At 37.6% G+C, this 11,016-nt stretch overlaps 1 protein-coding gene across 2 annotated transcripts in view; it reads right to left on the bottom strand.

Moving 5' to 3' along the window:
- Positions 1 to 3,865: 3,865 nt before the first annotated feature.
- The window catches only part of CLNS1A (chloride nucleotide-sensitive channel 1A), a 50,214-nt gene continuing 43,063 nt past the window's right edge, over positions 3,866 to 11,016 (bottom strand). For both annotated transcript variants that reach the window (XR_012333396.1, XR_012333397.1), the window contains one exon: positions 3,866 to 5,097. The gene's annotated coding sequence lies outside the window, so the exon portion shown is untranslated. The remainder of the gene's footprint in view (positions 5,098 to 11,016) is intronic.

Below are 11,016 nucleotides of genomic sequence, written 5' to 3'. Positions count from 1 at the left end.
TAGACCCCCTGTTTTTCAGGCAACAGCATCCTTCACAGTAAATAAAGGGCTGCAACAACAGCTACAAAACAGTGGTTCTTTGGCTCTGCTTCCATTCATTCTGCAGGAAAGCCAAACTTCCTTATTTTCTCTCAAATTGTTCTGTGAAGCCCCAAGTTCACCTGCAGAGCTCCTGTCTTCACCATTTTTTTTCCAGCTTGCTCTAGCTCTTGCTCTCTGCAGAAACCCCACTGTTTCTATTGAGGCTCAAAGGGCGGATGGACCTCTGGTACCTGCCCACTTGTGCCTGCCCCAAGGCTATTAAGGTCCTACTTGAGGCCTTTTCTTTCTAAACCGTTGCTGAGGACTTCACCTTCTCTTAACATTGCCAAAACCACCAGCGCCAACTCCAAGCTCTGCTGAAACTTCCTGGTGTTCCAATACCACTTAAAAAAATTAAGAGCAACTTCTATTTTGTGTGTATGATATATTATTTATTATTTTTAATAAACTTTTTACTTAAAACACAGACTTTAAAAAACAAAAAAAGTTACAGAAAAATTACAAATACAGTACAGAGAGTTCCTGTATATCCTATACCCAATTTTCTCTATTATTAACATCTTACATTAATATGGAACATTTGTCATAATTAATGAACCAATATTAATGTTATTATTAGCTAAATCCATATTTTACTCATATTTCATTAATTTTTACCTGATGTCCTTTAGCTGTCCCAGGATCCCTTCCAAGATACATTACATTTAGTCATCATATCTCCTTAGGCTCCTCTTGGCTATGACAGTTTCTCAGACTCCCCTTCTTTTTTATGACCTTGACAGTTTTGAGGAATACTGGTCAAGTATTTTGCAGAATATCCCCCAACTGGAATTTGCCTTATGTTTTTCTCATGATTAGATTGGGGTTACATGTTTTGGGAAGGAAGCCACAGAAGTAAAGTACCATTCTCATTACCTCATATCAACGGTACATACTATCAACATGACATCACTGTTGAGGTTAACCTTGATCATCTGGCTGAGGTAGTGTTTGTCAGGTTTCTCCATTGCAAAGTTACTCTTTTTTTTTTTTTTTGCAAAGTTACTCTTTTCAGTCTTCCCCTCTCCCCCTCTTCCAGACTAGTCTCTTTGAAAGGAAGTCAATATGCACAACCCACACTTAACCAGTGAGGAGCTATGCCCAACCTCCTTGAAGGCAGAGTATCTGCATAAATTATTTGGAATTCTTCTACACTGGAGATGTTTATATTCCCTCCCATTTATTTATTTATTCAATTTTTTATGTATAACAGTATGGCTTTGTGGATAATTAATGTATACTTTGGGTATAATCCAATACTACTTTATTTATTGTATTGCTTAAATGGTCACTTTGGTCAGCTCTTTCAGTTGGCTACCATGTCCCTTTGACATAGCTCCATCTTTTTTATTTTGTTTTAGAACTTTTACTTTCTGGCACTAAAAGATGTTCTGGCATTACAGATGCTCCTGTATATTCCCTGCCCCAGTCCTTGAATTTGCCGTTTCTCCAAGGAGCCCTGGTTCCTTTTATGGGAGAATGGTATTAGAAACCAAGATCTGGGCAGTAGGTGCACTCATTGCTATTGGGGTATTCTTCCTTCTAGGCCCTCCCAGCTGACAACGTAAGGAAATGTATGTGTGTATGCTGACCCATATATATACACACATAACTATAAATATTTCTGTATGTAACATCTGTATCTATATTAAGCTACACAAGTTCATACTGATATCTCCAACTGTAATTCATTACCATATGGAGCCTTCTAGCCTCTTCGTAAACTCCCACTCCAACAGTGAGAAACCTGGCTCCCACAATCTGCCATCCATTTACTTAATTATTCAGTTCCAGTATATATATATATTGAATTCAGATTTGTTAACTTATACCCCATGGGTACACAACTTTTTCAGCTAGAGTACAGTGCTGATGTACAGTCCCTTTGGCATTTAATTTTACAGACTCCACTCATTTCCAAAGTTACTTGGGTCAGTACCTTTTCTCCCACCCCCGTCAGTGAGACTGTTTCATAGATTGATTGAATGATTTATTTTAAATAAATTTATTGATTTATTTTTGGCTGCATTGGGTCTTTGTTGCTGTGTGCGAGCTTTCTCTAGTTGTGGCGAGCGGGGGCTACTCTTCGTTGTGGTGCGTGAGCTTCTTATTGCAGTGGCTTCTCTTGTTGCGGAGCACGGGCTCTAGGCACACGGGCTTCACTAGTTGTGGTGCATGGGCTCAGCAGTTGTGGCTCATGAGCTCTAGAGCTCAGGCTCAGTAGTTGTGGCGCGTGGGCTTAGCTGCTCTGCAGCTTGTGGGATCTTCCTGGACCAAGGCTCAAACCCATGTCCCCTGCATTGGCAGGCGGATTCTTAACCACTGTGCCACCAGGGAAGTCTCATGTTTCATAGATTTATAATATAGTTAGATTATTTTGTCCCATCCTTTATTCCATCTTGGGATCCTCCAATCTCCTTAATTATTTAAAAATTTTGCATATATTAAGGTTCTATGGGTATATGCATGGTATCATATATCCATCATTACGGTATTATACAAAATGGTTTCACCGCTGTAAAATATCCTCTGTACTTTACCTATTCAATCCTCCTCCCCAATGAATCCCTACTGATCTCTGCTAATGTATTTTATGGCTCTATAGTTTTGCCTTATCTAGAATGTTCTATTAATAGAATCATATAGTTTGTAGCCTTTCAGACCTGATTCTTTCATTTAGCAATATACATTCAAGATTCATCCATGTTTTTGCTTAGCTTGATAGTTTATTTCTTTAAAAAAAATTTTTTTGTTTTAATTGTAGTAAAATACACATAACATAAAATTTACCATCTTAACTATTTTTAAGTACACTTAGTGGTATTAAATATATTCATATCATTGTGCAATTCATCATCCATCTCCAGAACTCTTATTATCTTGCAAAACTAAAACTCTATGCCCATTAAATAATAACTCCCCATTCCTCCTTCCCCAGTCCCTGGCAACCACCATTCTGCTTTCTGTCTCTATGAATTTGACTACTCTAGGTCCCTCATATAAGTGGAATCTTACAGTGTTTGTCTTTTTGTGACTAACGTATTCCACTTAACATAATGTCCTCAAGGTTCATCCAACTTGTAGTATATGTCAGAAGTCCCTCCCTTTTTAAGGCTGAATAATATTCCATTGTATGTTTATACCACATTTTGCTTATCCATTCATCTGTCAATGGACATTTGGGTTGCTTCCACCTTTTGGCTATTGTGAATACCTCATCCCTTTTTCTCAGTGAATAGTATTCCACTGAATGGCTGTTTCCCTTTAGTTTGATTTTTTTTTTTCAATTGCAGCCCTTTTACCTTATGACAGAAGCATGAATCCATGGAGGCTGATCTAAATGACAGAGACCATGATGCTTTCACCATTTCTTCTCCTTTCTGACAGTGGCTCACGTCTTTGAACCAGGCTTGGGGACTCAGCTCTCTCTTAGCATGGCTTCTTTCCTAAGATACTCTAGGAGCTATATATAAATAGAGTCCTGAAGTCCTGCTCCACCAGTCCTCCAGCAATGCTTGAATCCTAAGGAGATATAGAATAGGCTCCAGCTGGGACCCCTGATGGAGAAAATGGAAGCACAAAGCAGTAGTCATTCCTTAGTGGCTGTTATAGACCAAATTGTGTTCCCTCCCCACAAATTCATATGTTGAAGCCCTAACCCACAGTGTGACTATATTTGGAGATAGGACCTTTAGGGAGGTAGTGAAGGTTAAATGAGGTCAAAAGGCTGGACCTCTAATCTGATAGGACTGCTGTCCTTTTAGGAAGAGCAGAAGACACCAAAGATCTCTCTCTTTCTGTGAGAACACAGAGGAAAGCCACATGAGGACAGAGTGAGAAGGCCACCGTCTACAAGCCAGGAAGAGAGATCTCACCAGAAACGAACTCTGGCACCACAGTCTTGGACTTTCAGTTTCCAGAATTGTAAGAAAATAGACATCAGTTGTTTACGCCACCCTGTCTATGGTATTTTGTAATGTCAGTCTTAGCGGATTTATACAGTGGCAGAACTGCACCTAGTACTCAACCTGATTCCAATTTCAGAGTTCTTTCCATTCAGAAACATTGTGGGGGTTTTTTCTTTTCTTTTTTGATTTCTATCATTTATTTATTTTTTTAAAAAAGGCATATATGCAGAACCAGTGTTTCTCAGACAGACTGCAGTGACTGTGCTTGTGCTATCTCCTAATCACTTTCATATCCTCTAGGATGATCAGAGAATCAGTCCATAGGTGTCCTGAGACCATAGATGTCAGTTCCCAACATTGAAGATAGGTTGTACAACATCAACATTAACAAGCCCTGATTTTCTGCTGCCATGATGGACTGAGATGAAAAGATTTCCCTGCTCCCAGTCTCTATTTTACTGAAAATAGGGAAGCTAATTTTATTTTTTAAATCTGAGGCTGTCTCATTTTTTCCTCAGATATCTGTTTTATTTTCACTGAAATTCACAAAAACAAAGTTCTAAAATAATTCCACATCAACAACAAAATTCGTATTTATTAATTATTGGAGATTGTCGTATTGAATTCTAAGAAGTTACAGAAACATTGCTTTTCTTTTCTTCTATTAGAGAAATATGAAAATAGAGATACTCACCTCTCCCACCCCCATGATACCAGCTCACAGGACCTGAGCACTTCAGCTGTTTATAAGTTATCAATACTTTTTTTGTTCAAATAAATGTAAAGTTTGATGAACCTTCCCTCCACACAATGGGAAAAGAGCAACTTTACAGTATAGAAACCTGGCAGACAATACCTTCATCAGGAGCTCAAAAGTAATTAACATCAGTAATAGGACAAACTGAAATCATGTCATCTGATAGGATACAATGTGAAGAGCATCCCATCATTTCTGTGGTATTCCTGTCAAAGATACATAACCTGAAACTAACATCTAGGCAACATCAGACCAACCCAAATTCAGAGAGGTGCTACAAAATAACTGACCTGTAATCCTCAAAACTGTCAAGGTCTGCAAGTCAAGGAGGGACTGAGGAACTTTTCCAGACTGAAGGAGATTAATGAGACATAATGAGTAAATGCAATGCATGATTCTGAACTGAATCCTTTTACTATAAAGGACAGTGCTGGGACTATTGGCCAAACTTGAATGGAGTCTGAGGGATAGATGGTAGAAATGTAAACAATGTTAATTTTCTGATTTAGTTGATCTTATTGCGGTTACATAGGAGTATGTTGTTTGAGGAAATAAACATTAAAATATTTAGGTTAATGGGACATCATAATAACATCAGCAACTTGCTTTCAAATGGTTCAGGAAAAAACAGTTCTTTGTATACACTTGCAACTTTTCTGTAAGCTTGATATAGTTACAAAATAGTTTTTTTAATGTAATGACTCAGATCTCTTCCCTAACATTCAGAGTTTTAAAGTTTCTGTCCCTGATAACGTCAAGCTGAAGGAATTGCCTTTACAATCTCTTAAACATCCCATCTCCCTCTCTGTTTACAGATGCCACTGTAACGTAATTCTAAATTTTGGTGAGGTTTTCTTCCACCTTCATTTCTCTTTATCTTATGTGAGGCCTCAGTGCAAAATTCATCATTATATAACTTTCATCTGCTTGAACTCCATTTTTATATATTAGCCTTTATTAAGCACTAACTATGTGCTGGCCATGTACTAAGTACTTTTTAGTACTTAACCAGTATAGCATTATCTCATTTAACCTTGATGTCTTGCTACTTCCCTTTTCACACCCCAGCCTAGAGTACCCTGACCACCCTGGGCTTTCTCTCTGGGATTTTACAAACTGCACTGGCTCTGTCTCTCTTTCCTTTCTCTTGACCTTCTAGCTCCTACTTATCCTAAAGGGATCAGCTAGAATGACTCTTTTTCCAAGGAGCCTTCCCTTAAGTCTGAGTAGGAGGCCCTTCCCTGTGCTCCTACAGAGTAATGTCCTCTTTTAACCACAGTAGTTTTGCACTATATTTTAGTTTTTCTTCTCTCTTTTGTTCCCTCTTGTAAGGTAGGTAAAATCAAGGACTACATCTTCACTGTTATTTCACCAAAGCTAACAGGGTATGTTACACTGAGTAGGTCCTCAAAAAAAAAACATTTATTGAGTGATTAACTGTAAGCAAGGGAGGCTAGATGACTGGTCTCTATTGAGGGTCACCTTGATGAATCCACCATAGTCTAGGGTTATTTCTCAGTGTTGCAGGTCTGAAAACACAAGTGGATCAGTATCCAGAGGTGAGCTCTCTCTTCTCGTAAAGTTAAACTTTATCACACTAACAAAATCCAATAAAGGCTTAAAGGAATCAATGAAAAGGGGCTCTCACTGACCTAACATAGAAATAATAAATAGCATATCAGAAATAATAATGATTAAATGTATTGAAACATATCAAATATATAAAAATCCATGAGTTCATCATGGTAACAAGGTAATTAGTCATAATTACAGGCTGCTGGGGCACTAACTCATTCTGAATACTAATAAAGGATATCGATTAAATCCTGGATTTCCTTTACAAACTGAATTTTAGAGTGACCAAATTGTTACTAAGGGAAAATTCTTCTTTATAGAAGAAATTCAGCTGATAAAGGAAAAGGAATGAGGGATTCAGAAAATCACCAATTTTCAACCCCTAATAAGTTAATAGAGCTATGAAAATAATGGATACTAAAAAGTGGAAGACTGATGGTATATATATATATATATATATATATATATATATATATAAAATATTTTTCTTCCTTTTTTTTTTTTTTGCGGTACACAGACCTCTCACTGTTGTGGCCTCTCCCATTGTGGAGCACAGGCTCCGGATGCGCAGGCTCAGCGGCCATGGCTCACGGGCCCAGCCGCTCCGCAGCATATGGGATCTTCCCGGACCGGGGCACGAACCCGCGTCCCCTGCATCGGCAGGCGGACTCTCAACCACTGCACCACCAGGGAAGCCCTGATGGTATATTTATAAACCACTTGATCAATCTTAGTATTACCAAAAGTAGAACTGTACATTATATGCCTTAAGTACACAGTGACACTTATGAAGTATTTTGCCTTAAAAAAAAATAGAAAAGAAAGAAACTAAACTTAATTAAACATTTAAATGTAGCTACCAGTTTGAAGGAAATGCAAGGGATAGAGGAAAAAGTTAAATGACACCATGTAGAAGCAGTCAGCCAAATCCAGAATGTGGGACATTTTACAGAACAAATGACTTGGTTTCTCCAATAAATCAACAACATAGACTAAAGAAAACTAAGAGGTGCAATAATTTTTAAAGAATGGGTTTTGTTTGGATCTTAAACCAAAAGACATGTTTTTAGTCAACTGGAGAAAAGTGAATTTGGACTGGGTATTAAATGATATTTAGAAAGTATCATTAATTTGTTACATGGGACAGTAACATAGTGTTTACATTTTTAAAAAAATATCTTTATCAATTAGGGACGCAGCCTAAAGTATTTATGTGTAAAATGACATTTCAGTCAGGTTTCTAGCAGAAAACAGTAGCAATCAAATCAGGTAATTTAAAGAGAATTTAATAAAAAGGATCCTTTTCAAAGATGCAGGAAGACTGTAGGGAAACTAGAAGGGATAACCCAGTACCCCTGGACTAGTAATAACAACTGTTAACACCCCTAGGCCTAGGGGTGAGGAAAGGGTGTGGTTATCAGAACCCAGAGACAGAGAAGTCTTGTGACAAGAAGTTGTGACATTTGGTTGAAGGATACACCTGGCTGCCACAAACCCTCAGAAAGGCAGCCAGAAGAATAGTACCTCAAGGTATTAAGCTCCTGGTGATACTATCCATTAGCAGAACCCAACTAGATGATACTGGGTAAGGAAGTCCTCATGCTATTGGGTAATGCAGTCCTTATCTGCATTCTATACAGATAAGCCTCAAGGGAATCAGAGCAGGGAAGAGAGGCAGAGAAAGAGTGGACTGGGAGGGGGACAAAAGAGACATCTAGGAAAAATGACAAGATGTATAGAATTTGCTTTAAAATACTCCAGCCTCCTCTCCACCAAAACTGAATAAATGAAACAAAATTGGCAAAGTATCGATAATCATTGAATAGTATACATAGTGAAAACTATATAGGAATTTACTATATATTCCCTCTGCTTTTGTATGTTAGAAAATTCTCATAATTAAAAGTTAGAAAAATGATTTAGTCCCTTAAGCATGAACTGAAATATCATTTAATTATTTAACGTAAATCATATTCTTTCCTGATAGTTGAAATTCTTGTATCCTCTCTCCAAGGCTTCTTTTTTGTGGTATTAAGAAGCATGGACCAATGTTCACTGCAGCACTATTTACAATAGCCAGGTCATGGAAGCAACCTAAATGCACATCAACAGATGAATGGATAAAGAAGATGTGGTACATATATACAATGGAATATTACTCAGCCATAAAAAGGAACGAAATTGGGTCATTTGTAGAGACATGGATGGACCTAGAAACTGTCATACAGAGTGACATAAGTCAGAAAGAGAAAAACAAATACCATATAGTAACGTATATATGTGGAATCTAGAAAAAATGGTACAGATGAACCAGTTTGCAAGGCAGAAATAGAGACACAGATGTAGAGAACAAACGTATGGACACCAAGGGGGAAGTGGGGCGGTGGTGGTGGTGGTGTGATGAATTGGAAGATTGGGATTGACATGTCTACACTGATATGTATAAAATAGATAACTAATAAGAACCTGCTGTATAAAAAAATTAATTAAATAAAATTCAGAAAAACAGAAGCATGGGAAGTCAAATTAGTACATAACATGAAATCAGAGCAAAAGGAAAAAGACAATCTAGAGGGCTTTTTCAAACAAGCCAACTTCTGTAAAAATCTGATCTTATCTATTATATGTTGATTCAATTAGTCCAAATTTAAAGCATTGGTGATGCCTTAAAATAATTTTAATTTATCTGCACTCTTCTTCTTCCACCATATTAAATGATATCTTCTCTATTTTTTTTTAATCCTCTCTTGACCTATGTAAAGCAAGGCTAATAATATCCAATGTTTGGCACAAAGTAGTGCTCAATAAATATCACATATTATTATAAGATTGTGTTATTGAGGCAGACTGTGTCTTATTAATGTCTGTGGCTCAACAAATTTTTTTTTTAACTGAAATTAGAATTAACAGGAAGATAGGGAATTCCTTGGCAGTCCAGTGGTTAGGACACAGTGCTTTCACTGATGGGCTCAGATTCAATCCTTGGTTGGGGAACTAAGATCCCAAGCAAGCAGCATGGCACAGCCAAAAAGATAAGGAAGGAAGGGAGGGAGGGAGGGAGGAACGAAAGAAAGGAAGGAAGGAAGGGAGGAAGGAAGGAAGGAAGGAAGGAAGGAAACATATTACTGAGATAGAAGCAAAAAGTTCTCACAAAAATTTAACTGATTATATGTGACAGAGCACTAGATAAGTATCTTCCATTTTAGGATCCACTGATTGCTATGGACCTCTTTAAAGTTATAGTTTGGGTTTCCTCTCCACATAGGAAGCAGTGTCTATAATAATAAGACATAACTGTTTCATATTCTATTTAAATAATTCACGGCAAAGATTATAGAGACAGTCGCATTATAAATTTAGGACTTCATTTCTAAGAATCACCACTCAAAATAACTGATAATTTGTGATGGTTACACAACTCTGTGAATATAATAAAACCACTAAATTGTACACTTTAAAAGGGTGAATTTTATGGTATGTGAATTACATCTCAATAAACATTTGTAATAACTCTTTACAAAGCACTTCATCTGTATTCTCATTCGATCTTCACAACAAAACCCTAAATTAGTTATTTACCATAATATTATGATGAGGAAACTGAAGCTCAGAGAAGTTTAATGATTTAGCAATTTCCTCAAGATCTCACAGTAAGCATGGCGTAAGATGCAAACCCTCATTTTCAAATGCTAAATCCAGTGCTTTCACCAAACCTAGTATTATGTACTTCCTGCCTCACAGAAACAGGATATCTCTGAAATGCACAGAAGCAAAGTGGTTAAAATGGGGCCAACATTGCTGAGGAAGCCAGACTCTTCTAATCTTCCAACCTATGGAAGAGTCGTTCTTCCTCATGAAGACACTGGTCTTAGAACTGGAATTTTGAGATCTGGGTTTGCAAGATGCAGCTCTGTCACCCATACCAACAAACATTTATGTTGAAGGAAATGGGGTGGATTAATTAGTGATTTCTTGTTTCTGAAAACAGAGATTCATGGGATGTGAAATAATCACAAGTAATTAATTGGGTTTATTTTGCCCTTGTTCTTTAATTGAAAGAATTACCAAAATCCTTTTAATGACAATGTATATTATAATGTTATTAAAATTTCTAATCGAAGTCCAAAAGGCTAGTTTTCTACATGGCTTGTGCTAGTAAAAGTGAATTATCAAAAAAAAAAAAAAGTGAATTATCAGGAAAGCAGTAAACAAAATATATTCACATTAATGAAAACTCAAGTGACTTCTAGTAAAGGGGAGCGACAAAAGCGTTACACTCACAGGATTGATTTAAAAGCAACCTCTTTCAACAGCAGTGAGCAAACAATAGTTTTAATTTACTCTAAATTCTTTCCTGATCAGGCACCAACACAGGAAAGAGGAAAGGCCTTCATCTTTCTACATAGTTTGTGTGTTTTCTGAAAAAATTTATATTTTTTAATTCAGAGAATACCTACTGGCACCACAGAAAACTTGGGAGTTACGAAGAGAACTTTCATTAGTTATTAGACGGCTTCCCTGGTGGCGCAGTGGTTGAGAGTCCGCCTGCCGATGCAGGGAACACGGGTTCATGCCCCGGAAGATCCCACATGCCGCGGAGCGGTTGGGCCCATGAGCCATGGCCGCTGAGCCTGCGCGTCCGGAGCCTGTGCTCTGCAACGGGAGAGGCCACAACAGTGAGAAGCCCGCGTAACC

Source organism: Tursiops truncatus, chromosome 8 (genome assembly GCF_011762595.2).
Source record: "Tursiops truncatus isolate mTurTru1 chromosome 8, mTurTru1.mat.Y, whole genome shotgun sequence".
Classification (NCBI taxonomy): domain Eukaryota; kingdom Metazoa; phylum Chordata; class Mammalia; order Artiodactyla; family Delphinidae; genus Tursiops; species Tursiops truncatus.
Note: the sequence above shows the minus strand (reverse complement) of the source record. Positions and strands in the feature narration are given on the sequence as shown.